Genomic DNA, 13,451 nt, shown 5'->3' with positions numbered 1-13,451 from the left:
AGAACTGTCCATTCACCATCTTCATCTTGTGACAATCAAGTTGTGTCTGTTTTGTTGATGAAGATGTTTCTTCATCAAATATTACATACAACTCGATGTTCGCGGGATCGACATGTGTCGTGTTGTAGATTTTCTAAGTTACGTTGAAATCAAATCATATAACTTGCCTTTCTTGATCTTGCTTTTAAAAGAAGTATGGAAATAAGTTCCAGAATGGAACACTATTGTAGAAAATCTTGTCATATTTTGCTATTGAAAGAAAGGTCAAAAGGTTTTTTTATGAATCTATCCAACATGATTATTGTATTTATAGACAATTTTTTTTACTAACCACATGCAATGCAAAATGCGAAGCCCGTTTCCATGTCACATCAATGGCATACACATGTGTTGTCACATCAAGAATCTTGAGGACCTCACTTTATATAGAATGAGAGGTCCATGCCACATCAGAAATCTTTGAGGACCTCATCTTATTCAGAACGCAAGGTCCCTACCACGTTTGGAATCTCTGAGGACCTTGCTTTACTCAGAATATGAGGTCCATACCTATATAAGTGGCTGATGGCACGAAACTTGAGCCTAAGGCATTCAATGGGTGAGGTTAAAATCGATCCTAATGTTTGAGTTTCTTTTGCAAATAGATCATCTTCTGGTGGCACGAAACTTGGCTCAAAACTTAGAGATCATTATACTAATATCATTGCTAGAAGTCATACCACCTGAAAAGGATGCCTTACTATTATTTTTTTTGCGCTTATTTTTGGCAGGGCTTTCCCTGCTCATGTGTTATTTTCTTTGAGTCTTTATGCCAACATCAGTGCTAGAATTTATGCTCCTTTTAAAAGGGAAAATGAAAGTTGGTCTTCTAGAACTGATATTAGCATAAGGTTTTAAAACTTGACTCCTCAACATTCATTATTATATTAATAAACTTTTTAAAATGTAAATGTATTGAACATCAGAGCATAAAATCGATATTTTAACTGTCGATTACCTTCATTAACTTTTTCAAATTTAAATGAATTGAACATTAGAGCATAAGTATTGATATTTTAACTTTCTAATAACTAAATATGTTTGTATCGATTAATTGTGCTTTTTTATTGTATTACTACTTCTCTAATTAACAAAATATATCCATTAGTTTTCAATTTCTTTTGGTTTTGAACCATTTTCAATGCGATTTTTACCCCTGTAATGCCTCGAAATACGGGTTAGGAGTTTTGGGTATTTTCAATTTGGACTTTAGGATAAATTCCCTTAACCAATGAAGCTTTTTGACCCAAGTGTCTTTTGATTTAGGCTTGAGATGAGCCCAATATGTATTAAAAAAGGGGGTTTTAAACTAAACCAAGATTTGGAGGGACTAGGTGAGCAATTATCCCATTTCTTCAAAACTAAGGCTAATTCTCGTTAATTAGGATGATATCACCGTCTGTTTTATATATTTTTCCTCACCATAACTTTGTCTTCTTACTCTCTTGCCATCTTCTTTCCCTCCTTAAAATCAAGCAAATATTAGACCTTTAAGAAATTTAGGCATCCATTGTGATTTTTAAGGTAAAAACTACATTCAACACATTCTAAGCTTTCATTCAAATCCACTTTTGTAAGATTTGCCTTAGTTAGCCAAAAACGGGTTTTAGTGGGGTTTTGTATAATCCTAAGTTCTAGTTCGTTTTATGGGATTTGGGTGGTAAGAAAAATTTGTTAGCTTCTTCCTTAGGTTTAAAATGAGCTAACAACTCATTAAACTTGTTTTGATTAGTGCAAGAGCAAGTGTAGAGCTCAAAGGCTAGAGGCAAGAAAAAGTTAGTCATTGGGTGAATTGAGAACGTTTCTCAGTCACCTAGCTTCAAGGTAACATGGTTATAACTTGTCCATATTGCATGTAGGTCATGGTATGAGCATTTTAGTATGTTTTGTTCATGTAAGCATGCTAGAGTAATTTCATGGCAAGATTCGTTTTTGTTGTGTGTAAGCATAAAAGTTAGTACCTTTTTTACCTTTAATACACTAAATAAGACTTTAAAAATATTCGTTAGTCTTAGGGGAGTGAATGGGTGAGTTTTGGGTGTGATTTTGTGCTCAAAATAGAGCACACAGGTTCGTCGGAATCGGTACTGGCAGAACAGTACCGATACTATTCTTCGTGAAAGACAAAAAACAAGTAATTTATAAGGTAATTATTGATACCTTTTTAAGGAGTATCGATACTCGGGGTCCAGTATTGATACTAATATGGTTAGTATTGATACTAGGGTATTTTTAAAATAAAGAAGTTGATTTTTGTATCGATCTCCCCATAGGGGTATCGATACCAAGGTATTTTTCAAAACATCGAAGTATCCAATATTGATATTGTTGGCACAGTATTGATACCCACAGTGATTTTGTGCAATTTTGGTGTTTTGAGTCCGTATAAGCCTCAAGTATTCAATACAAGTGAAAACAAACAAATTAACTCAATTCTCACCTAGAACTCAAACAAGATAAGATGACATAAGATTTAACTTTGTATGATGCTCGGGAAACGGCTAGGACACCCGAGTTACTCTAGCATTATGACAATTATCCCTTGTTGTGAATATCTGGATATTGTTTGTTTGGTACACATCCTATGCACGTAAATTTTGGGTCATACCGGTATGAATCTCAATGCACAAATTATGGAATCGTTCCCCCTATGATCAACTAGGTACATGATGTGAGCTTCTGATGCACATAAATTTCGAACCTCACCCCGACCTCTCGAGGATCCAAGGTAGACTAAAGGCTATAAGTTTTGATACAGGTAAATTTCGGTTCTTACCCCGAAGCTATCACGTTCTAGATAGGCTAATGTGTTGTCTAAGATGTACGTAAATTCCTCCGACCACACCCCTTGGCTTATCTCATGTTTATTATGTACTTTTGCATGTCATGACTTTGCACACCAATATGTCCATGTAATGAATGCATGTAGTATTGCATAGTTATTCCAGTGGCACTAAGCTTGTGAGCTCAACATATGGAATGTGTTTATGTGCACAAGTTAGTAGGGGATCGTTGAGGAGCCTATCGCATCCTTCTATTCCAGACTAGACATTTTACAGAGTATGTCTTGAGTATAATTAGAGGGCATATATTTTATATGGACCTTGTAATATTCGAGTCATAACTCTATTTTTTATTTAAACTCAATGATGTATTTTGTATGTATTATCCCATATGTTTGTAAACTTGAATTATGATTTCAATTATGTTATGATGAATGTTTTGATATTATGAACGTTTTGAAAAGAAATTTTTTTGGGTTGACCATTTCGTGGTCCTGTGTGGCATCGTAATCCACAGATTTTTGGGTCTGACTGAATTAGGGTGTTACAACCACTTATAATGTCTTATATGTGCTGATATTACCTTCAAATGAAATATAAGTTGCAATACTACAACTCTATACTTAAAATTACGAAAAATTTGATTAACTTCCCAGGAATACCCCTTAAACATGCATATCAAGCCATTTTAGTTTGTTCTTCATGCACAAAACCAAGCTTTGAAACCATTTTCAACGCGATTTTTATACAGCTTACAATGTCTCATTTATACTGATATTACTCTTAAATAAAAGATAAGTTGTAATACTACGCCTCTAAGCTTAAAAATTACAAAACATTTTCGATTAAATTCTCAGAAATAACCATCGAAAATGCCTATTAAGCCATTTTAGCTTGTTCTTCATGCACAAGACCAAGCTATAGAACCATTTTCAACGTGATTTTTACTCCACTTATATTATCTCGTATGTGCTGATATTACCCTCAAATGAAAGATAATTTGCAATACTACGCCTCTAAGCTTAAAAATTACAAAAAAATCGATTAAGTTTCGTAAAATACCATTCGAACATGCCTATCAAGCCATTTTAGATTGTTCTTCATGCACAAAACCAAGCTTTGAAACCATTTTCAATGTTATTTTTTCCCGCTTACAATTTATCATATGTGCTGATATTAACATCAAATGAAATATAAGTTGCAATACTACGCCTCTAGCTTAAAAATTACAAATTTTTTTTGATTGACTTCATAGAAATACCCCTCGAACAGGCCTATCAAGCCATTTTAGCTTGTTCTTCATGCATAAAACTAAGCTTTGGAACCATTTTCAACGCGAATTTTACCCCGCTTACAATGTCTTGTATGTGTTGATATTATCCTCAAATGAAAGATAAGTTGCAATACTACACCTCTAAGCTTAAAACTTACAAAAAAATTGATTGACTTCCCATAAATACCCCTCGAACATAACTATCAAGCCATTTTAGCTTGTTCTTCATGCACAAAACCAAGCTTTGGAATCATTTTCAACGAGATTTTTACCTCGCTTACAATGTCTTGTATGTGATGATATTATCCTCAAATGAAAGATTAGTTGCAATACTGCCCCTCTAATCTTATAAATTACAATAATTTTCCAATTTACACCTCGAAACAACACCTCAAACATGCAAAGAATTTAACTTATATTTATAAGGACCTCACTATATGAAGAATACGAGGTCCTAGTAATAAAACCCGTGATAAATTTTTGAACCGGTCGCAAGGTCTTTTCTCCAAATATGAAATTAGATTATCTGAAAAGTTTTTCCATGTCGAACGGGTCTAGTGCCTTAATGCTAGGTTCTTATACGCATTTTGATATTTCGATATAACAAATTAAGATAAATGAATTTTAAGATTTTCCAATAAGGTTTTCTAAGTATATTCGATACAATTATTCGAATAACAAAATATTACTCCAAATCTTTTAAAAGTCATTTTTAATCCTTACTCAAGTGTAAAATTAAGTTTTAATCTTAAAATAATTTCAAAACAATTTTACAAAGTATTTCAAACCGTTTCAAAGCCAAAAATTCCAGAATGTCCAGAGGGAACCAATTCCCCCCCAAGGGGGTACCGATTCCCCCCTGAATGGTTTGGCTCCGAGAATTCCAGTATGCTCGGAGGGAACCGATTCCCCATGAGGGGTACCGATTCCCCCCACGCTCCAAGTTGTTGTATTAATGGTTTTCACACTTAAACGGCTCCATTGACTCCACTAATCATCCCCAACGTTCAGAATCAATTAAGGGAGTATTTAAACAAGTTCTGAAGCCTTTGATCAACAAGAAATTATAGAGAAACAAGACAGAAAGCATCAAACACCAAGTTTGTGCAAATCAAGCCAATTTTCCTTTCAATATTCATTTTGCTTTCAAGAACACCATTTGTGCTCATTTGTAATTATTTTGGAGTGTTCTTTTCTTGTTCTAGAATTGTGCAAACAATCTACCTTGTGAGGATTTCCTTGTAAGTTTGCAAATTTGTAATCTTCTCTTTGGGAAAGAGTGTTCTCAAGAATTGGGGTATATTCTTGAGGGTGTTGTAAGGTTATCTCTTTGGCCTCAAAAGAAAGAACAAATTAGTGAATTTGTTGGAAAATCCTTAGTGTGGATAGCTAAGGTAGTGGACGTAGACTTTGATTGAGAAATTCGAACCACTCTAAATCGCTGTGCAATTACTTTCAATTTTCTGCAAAAGCTTCCACCAAATTTTTAATTGCCAATTCACCCCCTCTTGGCCAATTCCATCAATCGATTAACTCAATAATTGGTATCAGAGCCTAACTCATTTGAAGGTTTAATCGCCTCTTGAGTCGATCCAAGAAGATTTAAATCGATAAAGATGGCGTCTACTTCTGGTTCATTCTCCATGGAAGAATCCAGACCTATTGACATGCCCCCACACTTCAATGGAACAAATTATCATCATTGGAAGAGGTGTATGATGATATTCATCAAAGCATTTGATATGGAAGCTTGGATGATAATCAAGAAAGGATATTCCTCTCCTACTAAGAAGGCAAAGAAGTGGAGTGTTCAAGAACGGAAGGAAGCTCAACAAAACTTAAAGGCTATGCACATATTGTGTTGTGCAATTGATCCTAATGTATATAAAGGAGTTTCTTCTTGTTCAAGTGCCAAGGAAATGTGGGATAAGCTTGAGGAGATCCATAGAGACAAGGAAGAAGAAGAACCAATAAAAGTGATGTCTCTATTAGCTCTCACAGAGCCAAAGGTATCTTCTAACTCAAATATATCAAATTCAAAATCTTTTAATGAGTTACAAGATGCTTATGATAAATTATTTTCGGAGTTTGAGACCATGAACTCCAAATACAATAAATTGATTTCTAAATTTATTGCTAAAAATGATATTCTTTTGAAAGCTAAAATAGACTTGGAAAATCAAAATGAAATGTTGAGAAAGGAGTTAGAGCTTTCAAAAATAAAATCTGAAAACTTTGAAAAAGAAATTTTCAAATTAAACAAACTTCTTCTAGAAATGAAAATAGATTTTGAAAATCAAAATGAAATCTTGAAGAAGGATTTAGAACTCTCAAAAATGAAATTTGAAAGTATTGAAAAAGAAAATTTCAATTTGAAAGATAAGCTTGAATGTTTAACAAGAGAAAAAGAGATCATTCTAAATAATTCATCTAGTTCAATAATGACAATATGTTCACATTGTCATTATCATGGTCATAAGGAACATACTTGTCCTTTAAAGAAAGGAAAACGATTTAAAATTAGACAAGTATGGGTTCCAAAAGGAACAAGAGGCATTGAAACTAATTTTCAAGGATCCAAAGCAATTTGGATACCAAAATCTACTTAAATGTCTCTTGTAGGTGTGTGAGAGAAATGGTGATAAAGATGATGATATTCAAGATGCTCTAGCCACACATAAAAAGGGAATGGGTAACCTCTAAACTTAATGTTTTTATTATTTGGTTACTCATTTAGTTTATGCATGCATGAGGTTTTAAAATGTTGAATTATGTTTTATCTCATGTATGTTGAAAAATATTGTATGATGAACATGGTAATTTTTGGTAATATTTTATAAACTCTAGTTCATCATATTAATTTTTGGTCAAAATTGTTTTTAAAATGTAATTGATATATCTTTAACAATTGATATTGATATTTTTTTCAAGAACTTTGGTTTTGCAAAATTTTGACCTGAAATTTTTCTTAATGTTTATGCATAGATTTTTTTTAAAATATTATAAAGTTTTAATGCATAAAATTTTCAAAAACTTTATGCGTGTGCTCTTAATCTCTATAATCAACATTACATAATGTTTTATATGTGAATGGGTTAAAAGCATAATCTTTTGAAAATAAATAAAAGATACAATGTTTTATTTCAAATGATTGCAAAATTGATTGACATTGCATCCATTTTTGATTATGCTTGTTGGTCATAAAATAGTGATATATGCATGATGCATTTAGATTTTATTAATATGACTATTTTTTGCCTAGTTGCTAAGGATGAACATGATAGTTGGTTATGGCATAGGAGAGTAGGACATGCTAGTATGAGTGTTTTGCAACGGCTAATTCAAGGTGATTTAGTTCGAGGGTTGCCTAAGATTAAATTTGATAATGATAAAATCTGTGATGCTTGTGATAAAGGAAAACAAAAGAGAGTTTCTTTTAAATCCATTAATGACGTATCAACTAGTAGAGTATTACAATTGATCCATATAGATCTTTTTGGGCCAACTAGGACTACTAGCTTGGGTGGAAAATAATATGCATTTGTCTTGGTAGATGAATATTCTAGATATACTTGGGTTCTATTCTTAAGTACTAAAGATGAAGCATTAGAAAAATTCATCACATTTTCAAAAGTAATCCAAAACGATAAAGGTTACTCTATAACTAGTGTTAGTAGTGATCATGGCACTGAATTTGAAAATCTTGGATTTACTGAATTTTGTAATTCTAATGGTATTAGTCACAATTTTTCAGCACCTAGAACCCCTCAACAAAATGGAGTTGTTGAGAGGAAAAATCGAACTTTAGAAGAATTGGCTAGAATAATGCTTTGTGAAAATAATTTGCCAAAATATTTTTGGGCGGAAGCCACAAATACCGCTTGTTATGTTGTAAATCGAGTAATGATTAGGCCTAATTTAAAGAAAACTCCATATGAAATTTTCAAAAATAAAAAGCCTAACATTAGCTATTTTCATCCTTTTGGATGTAAATGTTTTGTTTTAAACAACGGTAAAGAAAACTTTGGCAAATTTGATGCTAAAAGTGATGAAGGAATTTTTATGGGTTATTTATTAAATTCTAAAGCTTATCGATTATTTAATAAAATAACTTTAGTTGTAGAAGAGTCTATACATGTTGTTTTCGATGATAATCCCCTTCCGAGGAAGGATTATTGTGTGAATGATGATGTAGATACAAATGAAGTTAGACATGACGTTGAAGAACCATCATCAAAGGAAGAAACAAAAAATGAGGTAACTCATGATCCTCTTGAGAATCCAACCATTGAAGAAAGGGAAATATCTTATCCAAGAGAGTACAACTATGTCAAGGATGGTGAGATTATAGGTGATCCATCCAAAGGGGTAACAACTCGATCTTCTCTTAGAAATATTTGTAATTATGTTGCATTTATTTCATGAATAGAGCCTAAGAATATTAAAGAAGCATTAAAAGATGAGAATTGAATTATGGCTATGCAAGAAGAATTAAATCAATTTGAGAGAAGTAAAATATGGACATTAGTTGAAAGGCCTAGTAATAAATCTACTTTAGGCACTAGATGGGTATTTAGGAATAAGCTTTATGAGAGTGGTAATATAGTGAGAAACAAGGCTAGACTTGTTGCTCAAGGGTATACTCAAGAAGAGGGCATAGACTATGATGAAACATACGCTCCTGTAGCTAGGATGGAAGCAATTAGAATGTTATTAGCATTTGCATGTTTTCATGAATTTAAATTATATCAAATGGATGTTAAAAGTGCATTTTTAAATGGTTTTATAAAAGAAGAAGTGTATGTGGAACAACCTCCAGGTTTTGAAGATTCAAAATTTCCAGATCATGTTCTTAAATTGACAAAAACACTTTATGGTTTAAAACAAGCTCCAAGAGCTTGGTATGAAAGATTGTCAAACTTTTTAATTGAAAAAGGTTTTTCAAAAGGGAAGGTTGACACTACATTGTTTTTAAAGCATAAATGTAAAGATTTATTAGTAGTTCAAATTTATGTTGATGATATAATATTTGGTTCTACTAATGATGTTCTTTGCAAAGAATTTTCTAAGCTAATGCAAAGTGAGTTTGAGATGAGCATGATGGGGGAGCTCTCATTTTTCTTGGGACTCCAAATCAAGCAAAGAAAATATGTCATCTTCATCAATCAAGCTAAGTACATCAAAGATATGCTCAAAAAGTTTGGACTGGAAAATGGCAAACCTCATGACACTCCAATGAGCTCTTCAACAAAGCTTGACTTAGATGAAGGAGGTAAATGTGTAGATGTTAAATTATATAGGTCAATGATTGGCTCTTTGCTTTATCTAACTGCAAGTAGACCGGACATTATGTTTAGTGTTTTCTTATGTGTTAGATTTCAATCATGTCCTAAGGAATCACATTTACTAGCTGTTAAGAGAATCTTTAGATACCTTAAGGACACTCCTAGTTTAGGACTTTAGTATCCTAGAGACTCTAGCTTTAGCTTGCATGCCTTTTCTGATGCGGATTATGGAGGATGCAAATTAGATAGGAAAAGCACCTCCGGTACTTGCCAATTCCTTAGAAATATGCTTATTTCTTGGTTTTCAAAGAAACAAAATTGTATTGCATTATCTACCACTGAAGCCGAATACATTTCAGCTGGTAGTTGTTGTGCATAGGTTTTATGGATGAAACAACAACTTTTTGATTATGGAATTGAAGTTAGTACCATTCCTATCAAGTGTGACAATACTAGTGCTATTTGTCTCACTAAAAATCCCATCCAACACTCTAGAACTAAGCACATTGAAATTAGACATCACTTCATTAGAGACCATGTCACTAAGGAAGATGTAGTTCTAGAATTTGTTGATACTTTGCATCAATTAGCGGATATCTTTACAAAATCTTTAGATAAGGAACATTTTTGGACACTTAGGAGAGAATTAGGTTTAACTGACCTATCTTCACTCAGTGTTTAAAATAATTTTAGCACTTTTAAGACTAAATGAAAAATGCTTATAATAGTAATTTCTGATTACATTCATTGCTATTAGTTAGGGGGAGTTTACGATTTTTTGATGAAAAATTAACTTTATGTTCAAATGTAGTTTAAGGATTAATTTGATTGATTGAACATAATTAATTTTTTATATATGAGTTACCAATACCACTAGAGAAGATTAATTTAGCATTTTGAGTGTTTAAAATACAAATTTTTAAATTATAGGGCAGAGGGAATCGATACCCTTGAAGGGGAACCCATTCCCCCTTTGAATGGGAATCGATTCCCTCCTTGAGGGAATCGATACCCCCAATGGGTTCTGGATACATCACGACCAGAAAACTCATTCTCTCAAAACCTCTCTTCTTTCTTAAACGTCGTTCATCCTCTCTTTAATCTCCATTTTTGCCAAAATCATCAAATACAAGTCGGAATTAGATCGTTCTTCCACTTCTAATCCTTGCAAACAACATCACATTCTCATAAAATCTATATTTTCAAGGTAATATTTCAAAATCCTCTATTTTATTGATTTTTGAACTTAGGACTAGTTTTGATTAGTTCTAAGATGAACATTACATCGGGCATTGGTTATATGATGATCTTACAACCAATTTCGTCAAAAACACTCAATTTTTTAAAATTATATTTTAATTTTGAAATAAAAAAAAATCGAGAATTGTTGTTTTAATTGATGTTTTTGATTCAATTATGTTGTTTTCATAAAAAACTATGCGTATTATGATTTTCAAATATTATTTTCCAAATAGTTTTTCAAAACATTGCCCTTTAGGATTCGGTTTAGAGAACCTTGAAATATTGAGGACTCATTTGAGTTTTGGGTTTTGATTATATTGCATACATGTGTTTAAATTTGTAGGTTACATATTCTATTTCGATTCTTAAACCATGTCAAATCCTAAACGACCTAGGACATTGTCTAGTCGCTCAACTCAAAACTGACCTCTTATTCCTCCACCCAATCCAAATAACCCAAATATGACCATTCTGAACTCTTGTTTCACGTACCTGGTCGTAGACAAAATCTATATCATAGGTACCATACTTGTTTTGAGTCATACAAAATCCGGGAAGAACGTATCCCTTCGATTCAAGCTATAGAAGATATGAACTTTCAATATCTTCCTACTCTTAAATCCTAGAAGTTTTATAAACTCTTTAAACTCAAACCTTTGGTTTATCATCAATTAGTCTGCATTTTTCTATTCCAATGTCGTATGTGTCCAAAATGAGCACCGATATGAAATTATAGGAATTCAATCCTATCTTTTAGGACAATTCATTTTTATAGACTCCAGCACAATCGCTACCCATTTTGGACTAGATAACTTAGGTTTAATGAAAAAGAGACTGTGGATTCACCCTATAAGTCTAAGGATAGTGAGAGTACCCTAAGAACTCATCATGATAGATTCCTTCATTATTTGATCTCTTGGTGGTTTAGACCATCCAGAGGTAGGTACTCCTCCCTTAGGAACATAGATATATGGTGGATATACTGTATCTAACATAAAAAGAAGATTAATCTACCACAGATCATCTTTAGTGAGTTTCCATAAACACTATTTCTTCCAAGAATATAGAAACCTTGGTTTATGGTTGTCTCCTTAGTAATTTGTTTATCAAACGTGGTCTTAGGGTCTCTTCTGATATTCCTATCCCTCTTCAAAACCAAATCAATCTTACTTCCTTGAAGAAAGCAAGATGGAAAAAGGATAAGGAAACGGGCCAATGGATTTATCATCCCGAACTCAAAACTTTGAATTGTGAAACATTTTGATGTTCATGGATTGTTTTATTTTGGATGTTTGAATTTGATGGATAATTGGATATTTGAACTTTCGTGCTTATATATTTGGTTTGGTTTTAACTTTCATTTTGAGCTTAATGTTTATTTTTTGCATCATTTACATATTAGTTGCATTATGACCAATTTTGACATGTCACATTGTTTATGAATATTGATTATGAAACTAATGGCTAATGTTTCTCTTGATTGTGATCTTAGCAGCTTAAACTATATATAATCAATTGGCTAAATGATTTGAAAACCTTGTTTAAATTCTTTTAAAATGTCTTTTTGATTTAACAAAAAGGGGGAGAAGTGTTAAATGTTTTAAAGAGGAGAATTGTTAAAGTAAGGGGGAGTAATTTTTCAAAACTTCGTTTTTTGATTTCAAAATCTTAAAATTGCTAAAATGTTTTGTTATATCAAAAAGGGGGAGATTGTTGAAAACATTTTGATATTTCGATATAACAAATTAAGATAAATGAATTTTAAGATTTTCCAATAAGGTTTTCTAAGTATATTCGATACAATTATTTGAATAACAAAATATTACTCCAAATCTTTTAAAAGTCATTTTTAATCCTTACTCAAGTGTAAAATTAAGTTTTAATCTTAAAATAATTTCAAAACAATTTTACAAAGTATTTCGAACCGTTTCAAAGCCAAAAATTCCAGAATGTCCAGAGGGAACCGATTCCCCCCAAGGGGGTACCGATTCCCTCTTAATGGTTTGGCTCCGAGAATTCCAGTATGCTCGGAGGGAACCGATTCCCCCCAGGGGGTACCGATTCCCCCCACTGTTCAACGGTCGAAATATTTAAATTTTATACTTAGGGAACCGATTCCCCATGAGGGGTACCGATTCCCCATGAGGGGTACCGATTCCCCCCACGCTCCAAGCTGTTGTATTAATGGTTTTCACACTTAAACGGCTCCATTGACTCCACTAATCATCCCCAACATTCAGAATCAATTAAGGGAGTATTTAAACAAGTTCTGAAGCCTTTGATCAACAAGAAATTATAGAGAAACAAGAGAGAAAGCATCAAACACCAAGTTTGTGCAAATCAAGCCAATTTTCCTTTCAATATTCATTTTGCTTTCAAGAACACCATTTGTTCTCATTTGTAATTATTTTGGAGTGTTCTTTTCTTGTTCTAGAATTGTGCAAACAATCTACCTTGTGAGGATTTCCTTGTAAGTTTGCAAATTTGTAATCTTCTCTTTGGGAAAGAGTGTTCTCCAGAATTGGGGTATATTCTTGAGGGTGTTGTAAGGTTATCTCTTTGGCCTCAAAAGAAATAACAAATTAGTGAATTTGTTGGAAAATCCTTAGTGTGGATAGCTAAGGTAGTGGACGTAGACTTTGATTGAGAAAGTCGAACCACTCTAAATCGCTGTGCAATTACTTTCAATTTTCTGCAAAAGCTTCCACCAAATTTTTAATTGCCAATTCACCCCCCTCTTGGCCAATTCCGTCAATTGATTAACTCAACAATTTACCTACTATTTTAAGTCCCTTAATTTTATTAATCTTTATTTACTTATTTACAAGG

This window comes from Hibiscus syriacus, unplaced genomic scaffold (genome assembly GCF_006381635.1).
Source record: "Hibiscus syriacus cultivar Baekdansim isolate YM2019G1 unplaced genomic scaffold, ASM638163v2 tig00110160_pilon, whole genome shotgun sequence".
NCBI classification, from domain to species: domain Eukaryota; kingdom Viridiplantae; phylum Streptophyta; class Magnoliopsida; order Malvales; family Malvaceae; genus Hibiscus; species Hibiscus syriacus.
The sequence above is the reverse complement of the archived record's forward strand: the minus strand, read 5'-3'. Positions refer to the sequence as shown.